Consider the following 22585-nt stretch of genomic DNA (forward strand, 5'->3'; position numbering starts at 1 on the left):
ACAAATTTAATAAGATTGAAATTGTAGCAAGCATCTTTTCCAACCACAACAGTATGGGACTAGAAATCAACTAAGAAAAAATGCAGAACACAAACACAGAGGCTAAACAACATGCTACTGAACAACCAATGGGTTTAGCATGGCTCACTGAAGAAATCAAAGATGAAATCTAATGGACAGCCTAGAAGAAATGGATAAATTTCTAGAAATATAGTCTCCCCCGACTAAATCAGAAAGAAATAGAAAATATGAAATAGACTCAGTACTAGTAATGAAACTGACCAGTAGTTAAAAAAAAATTCCCTGCAAACAAAAATCTAGAACCAGATGTCTTCATAGGTGAATTCTACAAAACATTTGAAAGAATTAATGCCTATCTCCCTAAAACTATTCCCAAAAATTGAAGAGAAAGAAATGCTTTTAAACTCATTCTACCAGGCCAGAATCACCTTAATACCAACCAAAGATACCACCAGACAAACAACAAAAACCAGACTCATAAATACAGAGAACAAACAGGTGGTTGCCAGAAGGGAGGCAGGAGGCAGTGGAGGGGGATGGTTAGTGAAATAGGTAAGGGAGATTAAGAGATATAAACTTCCAGTTACAAGATAAATAAGCCATGGGGATGAAATGTACAGCATGGGGAATATAGTCAATAATGTTGTATTAACTTTGTGTGGTGACAGATGGTGTCTTATCGTGGTGATCATTTTGTAATGTAAAGAAATATCAAATCACTGTGTTGTGCAGCTGGAACTAACATAGTGTTGTAGATCAATTATACTTCAATACACAAACTCATCAAACTTAAGGTGAAAGTTATAAAAAGTGAGCCTATAATAAGTCATCCAAAATACTAATAATTATAAAGGTAATGGGCAGGACACGCCTCTGAGGTGCACCAAGAACATCAGCTGCACAAGAGGACACCTGGCTGGAAAGGAGGATTTGAGCCTGAGCAGCAGATGAGAGAAAGACAGAGAGAGAGAGGCATGATTTCAGCTTAAACAAGGACCTGAAGGAAGAGATGATCTCTCATTTACAGTAATAATAAATAATTGTACACAGTGTGCTAACAGTGTGTCATGCAAGCCCTGTTCCAACGCTGACATATTAACTCATTTAATGCTAACAACAAATCCACAGGATAGGTTTACAGACACTATCACGATGTAGGTGTGTAGACAGGAAACAGAAGCATGAAGAGTACGGTAACTTGCCAAAGGCTACCCAGTTTGTAAGGACTGAGCTGACACTTGAACCCAGGCTCATTCTATAAAACATCATGCTATAGAGACCAGCCTCTGACTAAGCAACGTTGAGTCATGACTAGCATGCTCTCTCAACTGCACCGCACTGTTCTCCCACACAGGATAACAGGCATGCCATAACAGGGAAGATGACAAAATAACACGTAACAAGAAAGTGCCAAGAGTATTTGGACAAAGGAAGTTCAGGGACCTGGAGGATCAGAGGAGGACCTCCCCCTACCCCCAATATGTTCCAGTAATAAAGAAAGGCAAGGCTTGTCTCAGAAATGAAGATGGAGATGAATCCAGAAATATGAGTAGGAATTTGCCTGGTAAAAAGGAGGAAAATGGATTAACACATGTGTGAGGACCTAGCAGAAATCACAAAGCTAGCACAGAGAGAGCAAGGTAACATAACAGATGAGGCAGGAGACAAACTTGTCCACATTGAAGAGTTTGAGCATTACAGAAAAGGCAATGAAAACCTACTGAAGGATTACCTGCAAAGGAAATCTTCTAATAGCTACAGTATGTAGACTAGATCAAAGCAAGAAGAAGAGTAGAAGCTCAAGAAGAAGTTGGAAGGAAGCGGTCTCAGTACTCCAGATGTGAGGGGCTAGTGTGGAGACGGGGGATGCAGGGAAAAGGATGTATCTGAGATTCATTAATAAGAGGACTTAGTGATGCACAGGAGGTGGGTGGGTGAGAGAAGGGGAGAAGCCAAGGGTGACACTCAGGAGGCAGCATAAAGAGAGCAGTGGACGACCAACAACACTGAACCATCAGCATCGGATGGAAATTTACAAATAAAAATATGCTAATATTGAGCAACTGCTACTAATCAATTGAATGATTTATAAGAACAGACGAATACATTGATCAGGAAAATATTAACATCTGACATGCAGACTATTAAAAGATAAGAGAGGAATTAACTGCTCAGATTGTGAATATATGCACGTGGCAAGTGTCTTGATATGCAAAGAAGGTAGTACAGAAAACTAAACCAGAAATCCATGAGTTTTAAACACAGAACAGGAATAAGAATTGGTACTAAGGAGTCTTATAGAAACATCTGTTTTAGTTAACAATGTTTTCAACTTGGAGGAGGAAGGGTGTTAGAATAAACGGGCAAGATCAGCAACTAACCAGCAGAGAATCAAGGACTTGCTCCCTTAAAATTCTGAAAACAAGAAATTAGTATCCATCAGAGGCATCATCAAAATGAGTACACGAAAGAAGCCACCTTTGAAAGAAAATGAATTCAGGGCAGGAAGAATGTCCATTTGTTCCTGTGATCCACTATTGCCCTTAAGAATATGATTTTCTGGGATTTGAAACACAGGGTATAAATGCCCTCATACTACAATGTTAACTACTTAAAATCATTTTAAATATATGGTTGAACTCAATGGTAAATAGTAAAAGAATATTCATCTTCAAACTAAAAATATCTTAAAAGATTCTATAGAGCTAAGATGGAAGTAGAAAAGAAATCTATTATTTTGTGTACAGGATAAAATATGGTCTTCTATACCTTTTTGACAGACAAAGTTACAATTCCTATAATTCTCACCTATGATTTTTACTTATATTTTGGAGATCATTGTCTACTAAAAATTGTGTTAATTAAATATTAATTTTTCCTTTCCTTACATTTGTTCACCAAAAGCCTTTCTTTCTGCCAATCACAACTTCTGATGAGCACAAATAACTGCCCTGAGTCAATGTGACTCCATACAGAAGCAAAGAATCTGCATGGCATTTAAGTCAGTTTGTGCAAGTCTGCAAATCTTCAATTTCCATTAGGCTTTCTAAGATACTGAAAGTAGCTTACAAATCCCTATTACTAACTGTGCAATGGCTGTAAGTCGTGGTGAACCTCCCTAGGAGACAATGGGGAAGAGAGTTTCTCTGTTGTTTCCCAAAATGATATGACATTCTGCAAGGACTATGGAGAAAATCTGCTTTACAACACACTAGCGTATCACTAAGCGATACAAGAGTTAAAGTTTTTTAATCAGTAATTTGAATAGTCATCCAGCAGAAGAAAGTAGCACTTTCTTGAGGAATTAATGCCACTGTTCTATTATTCCAACTATCTAAAGGAAGACAGACTGGCATTTTAAAAAACTACATTCATCCGTGAAATAGTATTTCCTTCAATGTCTCTGTCATTATCAGGATGGTAGGGTGAAAGGGCTTGGAAATCTTGTTTGAAGTCTGCCTGACCAGTAACGATCTTGATAATTCAGAGAAATAGAAACAAAGTTAGCCGAAATAGAAGGTTGCCTGGATTTGTCATCACAAACTTTTCTCCTTTACTTTGTAAATTAAGTGGTTCCTCATTTGGGATAAGTGTATCGCACCATGACGTGGAATGAGGAATCAGAACACTTGTTTCCAGTTCTACTGTCAAATAGCTGTGACACCTTCAACAAGGCACTTTAAGTCTGGTGGCCTTAGTTTCTTCATTCATTAATCGTAAAATTAACTGATTTCTAAATGCCTTTCAATTCTAAAGCACTAACGATGCTGATTTTAATAGGAGAAAAAAGTATTCAAATTTTAGTGATCGAGCACATGTAAAAGCAAATCAAATCCTGAACGTCAGTGGAGGAACTGAGGCATTACATCTTCCCATCACTCACTGCTTTCTGATCAAATCTACACTTCTGACTCAAGAATTACATTTCACGAAGGCAGACTCACTAGGTGTTCTGTTTATAAAAAGAGTAATGACAAGTACTTTGGGTACCTGAAATTCAGTTAAACAATTGCATTTCCACTTGGAATACACCTACTTCACAGCTTCAGAATCCATTGTATTTTGTACCCAGTATATGTTAACTCTGTTAATTACAACCTTTTGGAAATTGAGTTTTAAAATTGTACTATTGATTAAAAATTATAAATGAACTTAGATAATAAAGCATTTAAAAAAATTATACCTGAAGAAAGAAGGTCTTGGTCACCTGAAAGAAAGGTGACAAAAGTTGTAAAGACAATGCCCTCTCTAGGCTGGCTCATATTATAATCACAGTCTCTCTTGTGTCTGTCTCTGTCTCTCCCTAAATTGATATAGAGCGATGATCTCAGGTGACTAAAGGAGACTGGGAATTGCCTTTTACTCTGATGTCCCAGCGTCAACCATTATGGTCTTCCCTAACGTTCAAGTGCTTGGAGATCAGCGTCTACCTCCACAGGAATCAGCTCCTGGATAAGAAAAAGTTAGGATCCACAGTGAGAGGCTACTTTCTGTTAAAGCCCCTAGCTTTTATTTAGAATTTTCTCTCATTCTGACCCCAGATACCTAGATCTTGCCTGAGTCTTAGCTGTCTGGATCCAAGGCTTATTTTTATACCCCTACTTCTTAAATGAGTGTACTAACCATTCTTGAGCACAAGGGTTAAACCAAAGAAAGTGTGCATAACCACAGAACAAATACAATGCAAGTTCCTAGAGAATGAATCTTTGTCTTGATAGCAATATAAAAATATTTAAACAAACGTGAACATACAACGAATAACACGCCGCAAAATATAAATAACTTTAAAAAATTAAACTTGAGACTTCAAACTACTTCATTTGGGTATCAAGCAAGTTTCTCTGGTTGTGTTTATTGATTCACCTCACCTATCAGGGACTCTTCATTAGAAATCTTGCAGGGTAGAAAAGAACTTACTTGTTAGCAATTCCTTCTCCTAAGCTTCTACAATTCTTTGGGGACATTACTCACACTGCATTTTAATTATCTGATTGCACGCCAGGCCCTTCACTTTGCTAGCTAGACAAAGATACAGTCAAAATCCTTGACACCAAATTCCCCGAGTGACAAAATGAATTGCTGATATTTACAAAATAGGATTCAGTCTACGCTAATGGAAGTGTCATCGGGACTAAATCGGGTCGCTTTGACACTATGTAGGATTATGAAATACACTTTACATATATTTCAAAAGACTGCAGTGTCATCTTTTTAATGATCTGGTCCTATCAGGCAATATATTCATTGATTTAAATAATAGGATCTTAAACAGAGTTGGCATTATGGAATTTAAAGATTTTTTAACATAGAAAATTACTTCAGAAAAGCAAGTACAAGCGTAAAAGAAAAAAATTTTAGTTGAGTACATGCAGCTGATGATCAAGTTCACAAAAATTGCCAGCCTGTTTTCTAGTTCAAATGAACGCTCTGGGAAGAAATATCGAAATTCTTTAGTAAGAGTCAATAAAAAGTAAAATATTAGTTTGCATTGTCACATTAGGAGGAAAAGAAGAAATATCCATTTTCAAAGTGAAACTTCACAAATGTGAACCACAGCACACAAATCACAGCTTGTTTTCATGGCAGAAAAGAAGGAAGAAGCAGATATCTCACCTTTTCAACTGATTCTTTCTGCAGATACACATAATCAAGCCCTCCCATGAGAGGGTCTGACTTGCTGCCACTTCTTTCTACTTAGTGCACAACTCTGGGAAATTTGCAACTTGATATAATAAAAAACCTTCTTGAGAACAGCCACCACTGGGTACTAAAACATGTAACTCAGTGGTCTCTCTAAGCCTCTCCAAACCACAGGGTTTCAGGTCTGATCCGGAGACAGAAAGATGGGCTGGACTCCATGGGGTCTCAAGGCCAACCAAGAGCTATGACTCAGTCATGTTTCACTTTGACTTATTAGCATCTTCTTAAACTTACATCTATTCTCAGCCCACAAGAGTGGGTAGCTGGTCAAGTGCTCACAACTTGTTTCCAAAGCATCTCTCTTGTAACAATGATGCTTTGGCAAAAGGGACCAATGGGTGTTTGTTGTCCAAATAGTATGGGTCACCCTCTGATTACTACTGAACTTTTTACTTTCCTATATTCTGATTTCCCCAAGGCCCAAACTAACCATATTTGGCTTATGGTGAAATAACTAATGAATGCTTATTTTCACAGCTATCTTTGGATATTCCAGGAATCCCATTTTATGTCTGTTATTTCAAAAGTAACTTTAATAATGCCAAATTTATTCTTTGCCTGTGTCAAGGTGAAAGCTAACAATTAAATAAGTCAGATTATTCTTACTTAGTTGCAAAACTGCAATAGGTACATTCCTGACTGTAAATGTCACATTCAACAGAAGTGAATTCAGGTAATCCAAACTCAGAATCGCCAAAAGGTGAAAGCTTACGTCAACAGAGATTATTTCAGCACCTATCCCGAAAAGGTATAATTGTATCAAGTTTATCACTTTGTCATTATGCATTGAGAGCATTCTAGTCCTCTGGAAAGAACACAGTGAAAACCCTATCAACTTGCTCACCAGCCTAACTGGGACACAGGGAGGTGGAAGGGAAGCAGGAAGGGGAAGGTAATCATGTTCTCATGGAACAAAACTGCTAGACAGAAAGCATGTGATCCTTTTCACGTAGGGGTTCCCAACTGCTAAAATTTCCAGTTCCCTCTTTCTAGTTGGTCCTATTTAAAACAGAAGCCCTGTGTTATTAAAGTAGAAAAAAATGGAAGTCAAACTGGCACCCGGCAGAAAGCTTTGAAAGTAAAATGCTAAGAACACCAGGAGCCAGTTTAAAATATGTATATATTTTTTACGTACATAGAAGCATAAAATGTCCACAGCAATTGGCATAAAGTATACCTAGTTTGGAATACCTCTGTATGAAGTTTAAAATTAAAAATATACTCTTTATAAATGTATACAGACAGAGAAAGAGTCATTCAGTAAGAAGCTTATCAGTCTACAAGGAATATTCCATGAAAGAAAAAGAATGTACCTCTTTTTCCAAGTGCCTTCATTATTTGAAGTAAATCTATAATGCTAGCGGTACTCCACTCTATCTCTTCAGAAAGCAGTGATGCTGGGGGCAGTTTACATCACTATTGCTATAAAGTAGAGGAGATGTAGGTTGCTTTATGTTACAATATATGTTTTGAGTAAAATCATATTCGTTAAGGCAAAGTTAACAAGAATAATTATCAGGATTTCTACAACCTACAAACCTGTCCATTTAAAATAATCATGTCTTCCAATTCAGTTGGTTTATTAAAAATATATTTTCCCCTTGTCAGGTCTTCCGTATTTTGGCAAGTGTCAGTATTTTCCTCTCAAGATATAGGTGGTGGCCACAGTTGATAAGCAGTGCACAGCTGCTTCATTCTTCTGGTCACTAATGCAAAAAGATCTGTGGACCAGATGCCTCTGCCTGGGTGCCAAAGGTGTGTGCTGGTCCTCAGGACAAGCCTAGTAAAATTAAGTTAAAGCAATCAAATCATCCAACAAGACACTCCTCAAGTCATGGTGGGCAGATTCTAGCATAAAACACAAGAGTTAAACCTTTCCACAGTGCTTATAACAGGGTGACCAAAGGGTCATAGATTGGGGTAGTAAACAAAAATAATGTTTAGTTTAGCTGCAAACAGAACTAAAAAAAGGTTAAAAAAAAGTGTATATCAAAATGATAAATTATAGACATAAGTACAGATGTAGGAAATGCATAACACTGTCTTTGTTCTAAACATAGAGTTTCTGCCAATAAATAAAGTGAAGCATTGATCCATCCTAGGTACTCAGTCTTTGCACCTTAGCAAAACCCCTTCCTCACTTGAGCATGCATTCAGGTGTTGACTGGTCCCTGTGTCCACAGTGATTATTTCTTAATATGGAAGTCAAAACAGACATCTGTGTTATAAGCAAGTATATTTTACCACTTTGGAGTTTTGCCAACTGAGGGCTTTAGAATTAAAATGAATATGATTTCCATAGGATAGCTGCAAATCTGTCTAGCAACCAGAGCAAGAGCAAGAAATGGGGGAGTGGTGGAAAGAGGAGAGGCAGTCAAGTATTATTTCTAAGCTAAGCCTAGAAAATCCATAACCTGATCAAAGAGAAGGCAGGACCAGCTAGATAATCTGTGGGACTCAGTATGAAATAAGAACAGAGTCCCTTATTCAAAAGTTAAGAACTTAAGACAGGAAGAGGAAAGCATTAAAGCAAGTGTGGGGCCCTTCTAAGTGCAGGACCCCACATGACTGCACAGGTGTGAAGCCCTAGGAGAGGGCATCCTACGTGGAGAAATGGTATAGAAATGGCGTATGTAAAGGCTCAGAATGCAAAAGAAGTGAATGGCAGAAAAGAAGCCCAGCATTAGGGAAGAACTCAAGCCTTATAGAGGATGGCAAAAAGTTGCGAGGTTCCAAAGGAAATGACAAAGCACATGTGCAGGTTGGCTTGCTAGAACTCCAGGTAAATCAACTACATCTCAATTTAAAAAAAAAAAAAAAAAAAAAAGAAATGAGAAACCACTTAAAGTTTACAAAAAAAAAAAAAAATGTAGACTATGAGACAGTGAACCAGAGAAAGACAGTCTGTAACTCACAGCACAGCAGACAAGCAGGAGCCCCAGCAGGGCAGCACCATTCCCCCTGTCCTCAGCTCCCACAGGGTGACGTGAAATCCTAGACGGCAGCTACGCTGGCAGCGGGCCTCACCACACTTGCGGAACCCAGGGCTCAGGGCGCAGCAACTTTTAGAGCAAACAGCAAACAAGCCAGTCTCTCCCCTCTCCCAGGGAGCGTGGCCCTCCCTATGACAGCCAGGGCATTGTGGTTGCCTTAACTGCTCACCCAACAGCTACAGAAACAGCTCAGGATGAGAGCGCCCCAGGCCTTGTGTTTTAGCTTACTCAGGGGCCTGGGGTGGGCCGCCTCTCCCAGCAAACTGTGAGAGAAACACCTGTGCCCTTGAAACTGGATCTCTCTTGTGGGTTGATTGTGTCTCCCAAAAAGACATGCACAAGTCCTCACCTTCAGTACCTCTGAATGTGATTCTGTTTGAAAATAGAGTCTATAGGTGTAATCAAGCTAAGCCGAGGTCACACTGAATGGGGATAAGTCCTAATCCAACGACTCGTGTCTCTGTCCAAAGAGAGATACAGATCCACGCCCAGTGATGATAAAGGCAGAGACTGGAGTGAAGCTTCTACAAACCAACCCGACCAACAGCTGTCAGCAGCTGCCAAAGCTAGGAGAGAAGCAGGCAGCAGAACCTCGGAGAGGCATAGCTCAGAGGGAGAGCGCATGCTTATTTAGCATGCATGAAGTCCTGGGTTCAATCCCCAGTACCTCCATTTAAATCAATCAGTAAATCTAATTACCTCCCCCCTGAACAAAAGAAAAACAAAAGCAAACAAAAAAGAGATTTCAATATATGAATGGGGGGAGGGTGGGAATACAAAGCAGTCCATAGCACTCTCAGTGCCTCCACAAGAAACCAACCCTGCCAACACCTTGATTTCAGGCTTCTAGCATCCAGACTCCTAAGACAATAAATTTATGATGTTTTAAGTTTGTGGCACTTTGTTACAGCAGTGGTGGGCAATGGACACCATTTCCTATGGTATGCTATCAAGATGGGAAGTGTACCTCTGGTATATTGAGACAGGGAATCTGACATCAAGCTTTGTAATTATGAAGTTCTTCCAGACCTAAGCTGGGTGCTTATTAGAAGTCTGTTTGCATATTTACTGTGGGACACCCTGGCTTTAGTTGGAAGTATCCTCATACCCTGTGGATTGAATGTCGAAACAGAAATTCGGAGCTGCAGCCAAGATCTCTTCACCTTGAAGAGAAATGACAGGAGGGTGAGAACACCTTAGCAACCTTGACCAGGTAGGCACACTCTAAGGCAAAGGAGATTCACCAGATGTATGTCCTTCTTTGAAATAAGTGAATCAACAGGCATGAAGGATCAGAACACTAAACTGTAATTAGAGTACATACCGCAAGCAGCAAGCCTCTCTAGCCTACATTTCTGTTTTTGGTAAAATGCCCCTCCACTGGCAGCCTCAGTCAATAGGGTTGGACCCTGACACCATGTTTCTATCACATTCTACCAACCCTGACCACACTGGATAAAGCTAAGGTTCAGACCTCTGATCTATGGGCTGAGACAAATTCTCTCTTCTTGGGATTTCAAACTAAGACATATAAACTGGGAAGCAGCTGGAAATAGCCTCTGGACCTAGATGTTGTCATAAGCTTAGAAGCTGGGGCAACCACACTCAGACGATGTGTACCGATGACCACTAAGGCTGCATCTGTAGCAAAGAAGAGATGAGAGACCTGTGAAAGTGGAGGGGTAAGGGTGGAAAGTTTCTTGGGCTTCGCTGGCATCCCTGCTCTCAGGTCTGATTTTTCTTGATGTTCAGTTGTACACTCTGCCTTTGTTTCTCTGAAATATCTCTCTTCCTAATAAAACACTCTTATACTATTTTAATGGAATTTCCATTTCTTCTAATCAGATAACTTATTTCCTTCATATAGAGATATGGTTCCCTAGTACAAATCAAGAATGGAAAGATATCAGTTTTAAGGAAAGTGACTCCTCAGAAGGGGCACCAATATAAATAACCTTCTAGTGGGTAGGGTGGAGAGAGCCACTCTGAGCCAGCCAATAGTCGAGGGGACACAGTACCAGTTTGAGAGGCCCCAGAAGAGCTACTGCCAAAGGAAACAGGCTCCACTTAGCTGCCAAGCCCTATGAGAACTACACCCAATGAGAGATGCCATGAGCCGTACTGTCTGTTACAGCCAAGAACTTATCATTAGGTAAATCATATTATCTGCAACTTTTCCACCTCAGGGTGAGGAACTGCTGGGGGAGACCCGGGGCATCCTCCTTATCAGTTTCAGAGCAGGACTTAAGAGAAAACTGTTCTTTTGTTATCTTTCTCACTGAGGAGAAAGAAGTAATATTGGCCTTCTAGAGAAATTGGTGCAGTTTAAGGAGAAGAAAAACAGAGTCAGAACTTAAGATCAAGATTAAATTCCTACATGCAAGGGGCTACAGACTAGACTGAACTTATGAGATCCTTCGTTTCTCCTTAAGTGTAAACTGAGAACCAATGTATTAATTCCCGCATGCTGGGATTGCTCCGTTACAGATATTCAAGGTGATTGTACCACTGAATGGATATCAAGGGCACCATGCTGACTAGGGTCCTGTCGTGACCATCAGTCAGACACCAAGAGTAAGAGAAAGCTCTAGTATTAGCACTTGCAAGACCGAACGGGCTACAGAGTAGAAGGCCAAGACTCAGCAATCCCTGATTATACTGTGTACTGCAGTGAGGGCACTTTGAAATAATGTGTGCTCTGTCGGAATTTTCACTTTTTAGCAGGGATCCATTCATTTTCTTGATTTAGTTCCCATAAATTGAAATTGAAGTTTTCTTTGAAATTTCAGCCCTGGGCTGGGATCACTTCAAAGGGCGTGAAACGTGCCTGCTACGTCACTCGCTCAGCAGAAGGCAATGTTTACATTCTGCTGTTTTTTTCCTAGAAAAAAATAAATAAACCCTGTACGAGAGTCCACTTGAGTTACTCATGTAAGAGATTTGCTGAACACAACATAAAGTCTGTTTTTTAAGGAGGATCTCTTCCTGAGATGTGAGGAAATACACACGCACGAACTGTTCCCCACAATGCCAGCCATGGACTAAATCTACAAATCAAATGGTTCAATGAATCTTTTCTTTCATGCCTTTGCAGTCTAAAAGCACCAGCTCAAACAATTTTTCCCATCAAGTATGTATTCATCAACTACATGCAATTAATGGTATTATTTGAAATTTTCCTGCTGTGGCTCCATCTTGGGACAAGGGCATCTAACCTGTGAGATGTTTCATCAGGATGAGAAGTAAAGAAATAAAGAAATGTTGATTTGTCCCCACCAACTGTGGCCTTTGATACTCTGAATCAAAGCTGCCATCCAAATAACCAACCTAAATAATCCATTTTAAGAATAAAAGGCTTTGGGAGTAATCTATAAATAGTTTCATATTAAGTATTCACTTGATAAAAATAAAAATGGAAGTACAGGAAACTTTGATTCTTTGGGGACAAAAAAAAATGAATTACAGGTAGTAAAGATAGAATATCTGGTCTTTTACTTTTTCCCTAATGCATCAAATTAATGCATCTTTCAATTTAATTAAGTCTGTGAGTCCCTTTTTTTAACTGTTGTTCTGAAAATATAAAGCCTGCTGAAATGGAATGAGAGTAGGTTAGAAAACCTCAATTGCTCAGTGGTGAAAAAATAGCAATAGAATACAAGTGAAACTTAAACACCGTTAACTCTCAATGCAGGATAACATTTGAAATTTAATCCCCAAATAGCTTTCAGAGTCACCAGACCTAAATACACTGAAATGACAGCACTTGATCTCAAGTTAAAATGCATTACTAAAATCCTGATATTTCAAAGAGACAAAAAAAAAAAAAAAAAAAGGAGTTGATGTTTACTTCATACAGTACACATAAAACTCAGAACATGTAGGTATGTGAAATAAAACATCCCTGAGGAATTCACTGTCCTTTGTATTTTAGTTTGGATTCCAGAGATCGTGATATGCATATATATCAGTCACAAGTAAATGTTATGCTCCATCAAATGCTCATTCCAGATTCTTCATCTATTTTAAGAAGCCAGTTTTTTTAAATGCAGTCTCATTTTTGTTAAATTAATCCCTCTAAAAAGAAACGGCAAGTCTTTATACATATGCCATCCTCTTTTTTCTCAGTGAAGTCTACCAAATACACTTAATTCCATTTCCACAGTGAGTAAACATCAAATGAGATTTTCTGTTGTTCTCTACTAATAAGGAATTTTCATCTTTCTTACAGGCTTTTATCATGAAAGTGCCTGTTAGGTCATTTCTGCAGAGTCAGGAGTAAAGAAACAGACTAGGAAGGCTGAGGAGTTGAGAGGTCTACTCCAGTGGTGTTTCCACTGGGGACAGCAGCCATCTTCTGACTCCCTTCACCACCACCACTCAAGGTTTAGTGACAGCAGCTTGGAAACAAGGATCTTAATTCCCTTCACCTATTTGCAGAATTAATCATCATACCAGCAACCTCTGCTCAGTGCAGCTATTGTGACTGAAGCAGGCTACGCCTTACCAAGGGTATACTTACTGCTTAAATTTACGCAGCTCCGGTTCACACAACAGATTCAGAGCCCACTTTCAAGAAACAGTTCTTGTTGACATAATTTAAAGATTTATAAAATTATTATCATTGGATCCCAATTATCTTAAGAAAGAACTGTTAAGTCTTAACTGTAATGAACTATTTGGGGTCTCTAATTCATTTGCCTGATATTTTCTAGGAGCCAGGTCTAAACCAGCATGGCATAAATACCAAAAGTAGGATTTAAACTACTTAGAAATTGGGTGTAGACAAACACAATCTTATTTTGCAGCACTGGGCAGTGTTCCTATTCAGGGAAAGGGAAAATAAAATTGAAATCTTTTGTAGGTTGTTTCCATCCACAAATCATTAATAACTGAGGAAAGACTATGCATCGCATATCCATGAATATAACGGAGATCTATTCAAACCTCCTTTCTGTCTGTTTTCCCTTTCTGTGTTCTTAGTTTCTGCAACATATTTAATCATGTACTGAGCACCTGACTGTGGGCCAGGCACAGACAGCAGGCAGTAAAGATGCAGCAGCAAACAACACACACATGATCGTGAAACTGACACTCTACAGGAGGGACACCAATAATCAACCATTTAAAGGCATTAGCAATATAATTTCAGAAAGTCTTCAATGATGTGAAGAAAATAAAACACAAGATGTGCTAGAGACTCAAGGGGTGAGAGCAGGTTAGCATGGGGGTCAGAAGCAGCTTTCAGAGGAAATGATGTTGATCCGAGACTGAGTAACAGGAAGTAGGTGCCCCTGGATAGCACTGTTCCAGGCAGAGAGAACAGGCAGTGCCATGCTGTGGTGGGATGGATGTGGCACATTCCAAGAACAGAAAGAACCTCGGAGTAATAGATCTAGGAGGAAAAGAGAATGGAAATGAAATCAGAAAAATTAGCAGCAACAGATTAGATAGAGTCTTGTACGCCACTGTAAGAAGTTGGTTATTATTCTAAATACAATGAAAAGCCACTGGATGAATTTAATTAAGGGAACGATACGATCTAATTTACATTTTTTAATTTCCTTCTAGCTTCTGGGACCAGAGAAGTGGTTCACATCAAGTTTTCTGTTCCAGTGGGCAGAGAGCTCAGGGCAAGGCTCCCTCAGTCTGAATGTATCCTGCGAGGGTACTTCACTTAATACGTGTACATCCCACGTGAGGCCAGCTACAGCCAGCTCTCCAGGCATGAGGAGAGGACTCAGGTCACTCTTCCTGCCATGTTAAGTTACATCATTTCATGAAATAAAGAACCAGCAATACAAGGAAATCCACCAATTGGACAGGCTGTAACTGGACTACAACTGAAGTTATACTGTAACACACATTTATAAAATGCAGAAAAAATCCAGTGTGCAGAGAACAGAAAGATAATAAATCCTGGTTTGCAGCATTCAGTGATTGCACTAAGAAGTTGCTAGTCTATTTGTACTGAATGTAAATGGGAAACATTATGGATCGTTGCCTAGCAAAGGGGGAAAATGCTTTGTCACATACAATATTTCTGATGGTTGTTTGCTGAGAACATGAAGTGATTGATATTTCCTAATGCACATTGTTTAAAAGGCACTTTTTATGGGCTGTAGTCCTATAAATGATCCTTTTTAATGGCCATGAATTCTCAACAAGCTGAAGCAGAAAAGGAAAAACAAATCTCCAAGGTGAAATAAGCCTACAGAGGCCAGCCTCAGAGAAGTGGACAAGAAAACAGCAATGACTACGTGTCAGGCATTTCTCATAGCTATGTCATGTCACTTGTGCAGGACCCTCCCGGTGAAGGGCACCGTCCTGTTCTCAGAGGTAGAGAGCCTAAGGCTCAGAGATGTAACAGAGCCTGATCGTTATCATAAAATGAGTAAGCATCAGAGCTGTCTCTGTAGTCACAGCTAGACCTGACTACAGAGCCTGAGCTCCTCCCGTAGCATCAAGCAAGGTCAAATCCAGAAATAAAGAAACTGGATGTTACATTCCAAGGGAGTGAAGTAGATGAATCTCTGGAGAACCTATGTTCATAATCAACCCACGTGTCCCTCCAAGCAACCTCCCATTACCAACACTGCTGATCTTTGCTGCTACCAAGGACTCAGAACTACTGTGAAGGAGGCAACTTCTGCATGGTCCCTCAGACCCCTTTGGGGTTTTTTCTGGGGTAGGGGGGAGTGGGTAATTAGCTTTAATTTATTTTAATGGAGGTACTGGAGGTTGAACCCAGGACCTCGTGCATGCTAAGCATACACTCTACCACTGAGCTATACCCTCTCCCTACTCTACCCTGGGCCCTCTTTTTGGGTCTTTCTCCTACCCAGTAATGCCTTCACAGTTTCCTTTGTTTTCGTATTTTCTTGGCCCACACAATTACCAGCCTCTGCTCTCAAATTCTTCATTCAGGTTAGAACGGACGTGACTCCCACCAAGCAGACAAATCTCAAAGAGATATTTTATGAGGGTGAGAGATTTAAAGTATTAAAATTAATTGCTGTACTTTTCAGCATATCAGTCAGCAGATGGTGTGACCTGCAGAGACCCAGGACCTGTCTCGGGTCCTGCAATTGCTCTGCACAGACGGTACTGCTGGCATGCCTCTAAGGTAGACTCTGGTCCAGGAATTGCCCCATCCAAGCTTACCTGCCTGTCTCCTACTTCTCGCCCCTCCATCCAGCCCTTCCAAACATAAGTTGTCCTCTTCCCTTCTGTAATTTGGCTACTGCTATGCATCCCACCTGAAATTCTCTCCTTCCTCTTCTTTATCCAAACTCTATTTATCCTCACAGCTCTTGTTCAGGACCAGAATAAAAGCACCACACAAACTGATCTGGCTTTGCCTCCCCCTACCCCACGGTTAGTTCATGAACAATCAATTAGTACATCTGTGCTGTTGATTAGATCAAACCAATGGTCAGGCAAATTATCTAAAATGATGGGTTAGACTACAAAGAAAGTTTAGACTCAACACGGATACTACAGAAATAAGTCAAAAACATCTACAACAAGATCAATACTATTAAAATATAACTACTCAGTGAAAACAATTTTTATTTCTCTGCTGGCCTTTCAATAGAGATTGCTTCTACTCATTCTCTGCTGGAATCCCTCTTTCATTTCTGACCCATTCTTTATTAGCAGCCACACTTTAGCTCTAGACACCAAATCACATATGGTGCTCTTAACCGTGGTTTATCTGGCTTCTCAGTGTGCTTGCAGAACCAGTCACCCCCTGAAAAAGCATCACCTGCTAGGGTATCACATGGGAAAACATGGCTAAGTTGTTAAATGGCAGAACAAATTATCTTGTCACCGAGTAAGTCGACAATCAGTCTGTTTGACCAAAAGAAGTATCAGTCACACCAACTTGTGGTTGCATGAGAGAAAAACTCAATAAATTTAACCCTGGCCTTTGCTGCTGGTTCTGATGATTAGGAACTGCTGTGAAGGACTCAATGATCAGACTCCAGGAGAACTCATTTTCAAATACTACCTGTAAGGTTAGAAGCTGATGCTTAAAGTTAAGAGACTAGTCCCTTCAATTGTCAGTTGAAAATTAATTGTTAGTTTGCCAATTGTAGATGCTCAACTGGACACTAACTGAGGACCAAAATTAGTCTGGATAGAAACTAAATAGTACCTGACATGGCCATTTTTCTCCACAACACAAAATATTAAGCATCTAGCTACCTAATACTTAGCAGAAGCTTGCTAGATTACTCTCTCTCAGCAACTACAGCCAAAATAGAATATCTCAGATAAAACTTTCTTTTGTATAATCTGTTATTCTTAAGCTTTTCTACAGTATCACACTTAAACAAGGCCACTAGGTCATGCACACCTATTTGAGTCACAAGGGACTGTGGAGTCTCAGATTATACCAGGAAAGGAGGACAAAACAGCGTTAGGCGAATGTCACAGAATGGGAGAGTCTACACAACCACAAATTCTGGTCAATAAAATGTCATTTATACTTATATTTACATACCTAAATGCATATGTATGTGTATACATATATGCATATACATACATACATATGCATTTTACCCTTGACTTTAACACTAAACATAAATTGAACATGGACAATTGTTTGACTATAAAACACACTAAAATCTTCCAAAATCTTGAGATTATTATTTTGAAGATCAATTTTTTTTATTAATTGTGGAAGACTAATAGATTAACAGAAATTTTAGGCAACAGAAAATGGGAAGCTGGATACAGCTTTCACTGTAAGTGGTGCTACAGGAAACATAAAGGAGGGCTCTAATAGGTAATGACACTGTTCCAGAATTAGAATGTGGTGACAGTTGGATGATCTTGTGGATGCACTAAAAACCACCAACCGTGTATTTCAAAAGAATGAATTTTACAGGATGTGAATTACAGCTCAATAATCATTCTCCTCCCTAATAAACACTCTAACCTATTTAACATGTTATATACACAAATGCAATACAATTAATGCAATATTCCGATTATAGAAATAATCACATATAATTTTTAAAACTCCCTTCAACATCAATAGCAAGGAAGCCAGTAACAGGTAGTTCTATCTTATTTATGGAGGTGGGCAAGGGAAATAGGATTCCCAGCAAGTTCAGGGACTAACCTCCTGGAAGTGGATACCTGTAGGATGCCTCAGCTGAAGAACAGCTCTGAAGTCACCATCACTTTAAATATACTAACAAATTTCACTTTGAAACTTCAGCAAAAGTACACTCAGCCTACAGGAAATTGCTCAAAAGCTTTTGTCCTGAAGAACAAAAAACCAGATAAAATCCTTTGCCATGAAGGTAGCTGCAGAAGTGAATAAATACTTTTTTGCTAATTGCAAAAATCTGACAATCTTTGTAAGGCAAGTCCATTTGGAATGGTGGCTTCATTGGATTTCCTTGAAGTTGGCTGACCCCATATATGATTATCTCTCAAATAAATTATTTAGATAAGGAGACATAATAAGCAAATATTACCAATTACTTTTTATCAAGTTATCTGCCAATATAACTGGATATTGCTTCCTTATCTTCGTAACAGTAGGACTTGGACTAATTAAACTGGTGTTGTCTAGATCTTTATTCATTTAGGTTTGCTTGATTTACTTAGAGTGGAGATATCATTAAAAAATTACAGGACACTTATGTTCTCTAAAATAAAAACGATTTAAACGCTCTGTATAGCTTTCCATTTGCTGTTTATCAGCATAATATAATTCTCCCTATAGACATCTGAATGGCATATATAATAATAACCACAATGATGCAGACTGCTCTAGGAAAATAGTATATTAATTATGTCCTCCTGGATAATTTAGAATATTTTAATTCCTAAGCCTTACAGTAAAAATAATCTCTTCTTCAAAATTTCTGCACTTGCCTGCCTTAACATTAGTGCAAGTATTAAAATACACAGAGAAGTTAAGAGTTTGGGAAGATACAGGAACTATATTCCTAACAGACCATAAACAGCAAAATTAGAACTATAAAGATCCAACTTACCCTTGGTTGACAAAGATGGATAGTTTCCTGGGGTTTATTCCGTACCTTTATGTTTTGTCCTTGAATAAAAAAGGGGCCACTCACCATTATATTGTCCTCCACTTTGAACAGTGTGCACTGTCTGATCCAAGATCTATTTAACGTCTATGTCTTTTTCTATGTAATGCTGTGACACCACATGGAAGCTAAATTCTAACTGTCATGTTGTTTCAGTTTTGAAAGGGCCCCCTTCAATTCTAGACAAGTTAATTTTTCAAACTGCAACTACTTACAATAACGGTAAACTTCTTTTTATGGTGACAGATGACTTCATACCTGTCTAAATTCAGATGTTCTTCATTTGTCATTAGATAAGATAAATGCATACCTTTTGCTTCTCTTATGAATAATAATTAAGTTGGGTGACTTTTTAAAAAACTTTCTGAATTTAGAGGCCTGTGTCTTGAAGGATTCAAAGGAACCAGTTTAAAGAAAGAACTATCAGATTATTAGAACACTGTAGAATGAATGGTCAACTATTGGTGACCTAATTTCTGATCACCGTTTCTCATCCATCTTCCTCTTCTCTCCCTTAATACATTTGTTTTCCTGAAGTTTCTGTTCTCAGTCCTCTTCTATTTCCATTCTATCAACTCTCCCTTGAAGGAATCAACTCCTTTTTCCTCCACTGATTAATTCCCAAAACATGTATCTAATCATTCTTGATCCTAAGCTCCTGATATGTAACCCAACTAACTTTTGGACGTCTCTCACTAGATGTCAAACATGACATGAGCAGATACAAACTTGTCACTTCATCTCCAAATTCCTACCCCCTCTCTTCCCTCTCTCTGTGAATAGCAAGCTATCTATCCACACATAGTTTGAGGGAGGAACTTGGGGGTCATCACACAGAACTCCACCTCCTCACTTATCACTCTCCATCAGCCAATAGATCTTGGTGATAAATTATCTCCTTAATCTCCTTAAAATCTGACTGCTTTTCCCATCCCGCTTACTGCCCTCATCATCACTTCTCTCCTAGAGTGCATTAACCATAGAATTATCAATTTAAAAGATCTAATCACATCACTTCCTCCTTAAAATCCCTCCCAGGCCAACCATCATTTTGTAAAAAAGTAAACAAACAAAATATGGCAAACAAATATCCATGTGGTCTGGCTCTTAGCTCTCTGCTTGTCACAGTCATCTCACACATTAATTACCTTCTCAGGGGGTCTCCCCTGACCCCCGCCCCTCAGTCTGGGTTAAGAACCCTGCTTAAACTCCTAGAAAACGTGCTTGTGTACGATCAGAGCACGAATCGGCATGTGCTGTATAATTAATGGTTTCCTTAACTATTCTGCCTTCTAAAAAGTGATCTCCTTGAGGGCCAGGGCTGTATCTTCATTACATTTTAAATACCCAGAATTTTATATAATAACTGGCAGTGAGTCAGCAACTAAGAAACAGTTTGATGCACAAAGTGAATAAATGGTGAATACATAAAAACAGAATGGCATTTTCCTTACATAAAGAAAACAAGCATTGGGAGGTGAGAAGAAAATGTCATAGGAAAAGAAAAAGGCTCCAAAAATGAACAGAGGAGGTGCACTAAAGGAAGAGGTAAAGACCAACCTTCTCTTCCAGCCTACAAATGGCTTCAATTGCCACAGTGGCAACAAACATGAAGCCTTTCTATGCATACTCCTTGCTCCTGAATCCAAAGGGTTGATCACAGCACAGAATTCTCTTTAGATTCTGAGCTGGTGGCAGAATGAATTGAGAGGAGCATAAAATCTTTTCTTCTCTCCTTCAACCCTAAGAATTCTTTGCATTATGCCAAAAAAGACAAAGCCATTTTGCAGCTCTACTGTTCATAAATATGTGCCTTAGAGACTTGCTGAATACAACAAAAGTAAAACATCCCTTTTCACTGGATTTCTCCAGAGAAGAAAGCAAGTAAAATTTCAAAAGAATTTTTAATAGTTGCAGAAAGCTTTGGCTTAAAAAAAAAAAAAAAAAAAAAAGCATGAGAAAGTATGCATGAAATTAAATCCAGTCCAAAAGCCGAGGATTAAAAAGTTGTCAGGGACACCCTTTTCATGGGCTTGTAAGTGATCAAATATGACATATACGAAGTTGGAGCCAAAAGACCCTGATTTCAAGTCTTTGCCTTGGGCAAGTCATTCGAACTCTCCTCGTCCCAGTCTCCACATTGTAAAGTGGAGATATCTGTCAAGTCTGCCTCACAAAATTATTTTAAGAATCAAATTCATGTATTCGAACATTTATTTTAACAACTACTTTTTGAATGTCACTGTTCTAGGCATCAATGATACAACTGCAGAGAAAGCAAAGCCCCAGCCCTCCTAGAGCTAACGTTCTAGTGAGAAAGACAGACAGAAGTCAAGTAAGTACGGGATGGATGCATACCTTCAAGGAGTAACGTGTGCTCGCAAGAAAAGTAAACCAAGCTCAGGGGACAGAGAATGACAAGGCAGTCCTGTATTTGCTGGGGGAGGGGAGGCAGGCTCTCTCTGTGGAACGGGTTTCTGAGAGGAGACCGGGTGCAGTGAGAGGGTAAACTGGGTCAACATCTGTAAGAATATTCCAAGCAGAAGCACTGCAAAGGGAAAGGCCCTGAGGTGGGCACATGCTTAGTACTTTCCAGGAACAGCAAGGAAGCCAGGGCTGTTGGAGCCAAATTACTGCAAGGAAGAGAAGAAGGAAATGAGGTTAGAGAGAGGCCGGAGCCAGATGTGGAGCTGGTGTGAGAGTATTTTGTAACCTATGATTGGTAGCAAAATTCTAACGTGATTCACCCCAAATGGCATGGGAGAACAGCTTCATTCTTCACAAATTTTAAAGTTTGTATTTATCACATGGAACTCTGAGACAGTATAATCCATACCAGTACAATGAATGACATCACCAGATGAGCTAACTTCATGAACATACGAGCACACGTGTGCACATATGCACACACACACATACAGTTTGTCTCTACTCTGTCTTCTATGATTGAAGTTTTGGATTTCTTTTTTTTGTTGTTGCTATTATTGAAGTACAGTTGATTTACAATGTTGTGTTAGTTTCTGGTGTACAGCACAGTTATTCAGTCATATATATACATGCACACATATATATCCTTTTTCATATTATTTTTCATTATAGGTTATTATAAGCTATTGAACATACTTCCCTGTGCTCTACAGTAGGACCTTGGTTTATCTATTTTATATGTTGTAGTTTGTATCTGCAAATCCCAAACTCCTAATTTATCCCTCTCCCCCCTTTTCCCCTTGGTAACCATAAATTTGTTTTCCATCTCTGTGAGTCTGTTTTCTGTTTTGCAAATAAGTTCATTTGTATCATTTTTTAGATTCCACATAGAAGTGATATCATAGGATATTTGTCTTTCTCTATCTGACTTACTTCTTGGATCTCCAACTTTCCGCAGACAGTAACAATAAAGCAATGGGAGCAAACAGTACCACAGAGACCTCCCAAGTCATGGCTCTTGTTGATTTTAAAGTAACAGCCAGGCCCTTGTTATAACTGTAACCTGACCTAGGTCTCACCACTAGAGAACGTTGACATCTTAGAAAGGAGTCATAACAAAATGACAGACATCATCAAACGATTGAGACAGGAAACCAAAAGAAACAAATACATGAGCTAGGACAGTCATGGAGATTATAAAGGAAAACCACAAAGAGGAAGAAGGCACACGAGTTTTCACTTGTTAAATGACAGGAGAATTTGGGTCACCTCAGGAGACAACAGATGCTAGGACCAGATCCCTAGAGAACATCTGGTTTTACGGGAGCAGTGGGTGTCTCAGAAAGAGTCAGCACACAGGGAGCTTAAAAA

At 39.1% G+C, this 22585-nt stretch overlaps 1 long non-coding RNA gene across 1 annotated transcript; it reads right to left on the reverse strand.

The window, feature by feature from the left end:
- Positions 1-304: 304 nt before the first annotated feature.
- On the reverse strand, positions 305-21683 carry LOC116668951. The gene is made up of 4 exons (XR_004326263.1): positions 21671-21683; positions 15334-15339; positions 492-495; positions 305-381 (listed from the first exon to the last, which is right to left on the reverse strand). It is a non-coding gene; the product is annotated as an uncharacterized LOC116668951 (long non-coding RNA).
- Positions 21684-22585: the final 902 nt, after the last annotated feature.

Source organism: Camelus ferus, chromosome 15, assembly GCF_009834535.1.
Source record: "Camelus ferus isolate YT-003-E chromosome 15, BCGSAC_Cfer_1.0, whole genome shotgun sequence".
Lineage (NCBI taxonomy): Eukaryota > Metazoa > Chordata > Mammalia > Artiodactyla > Camelidae > Camelus > Camelus ferus.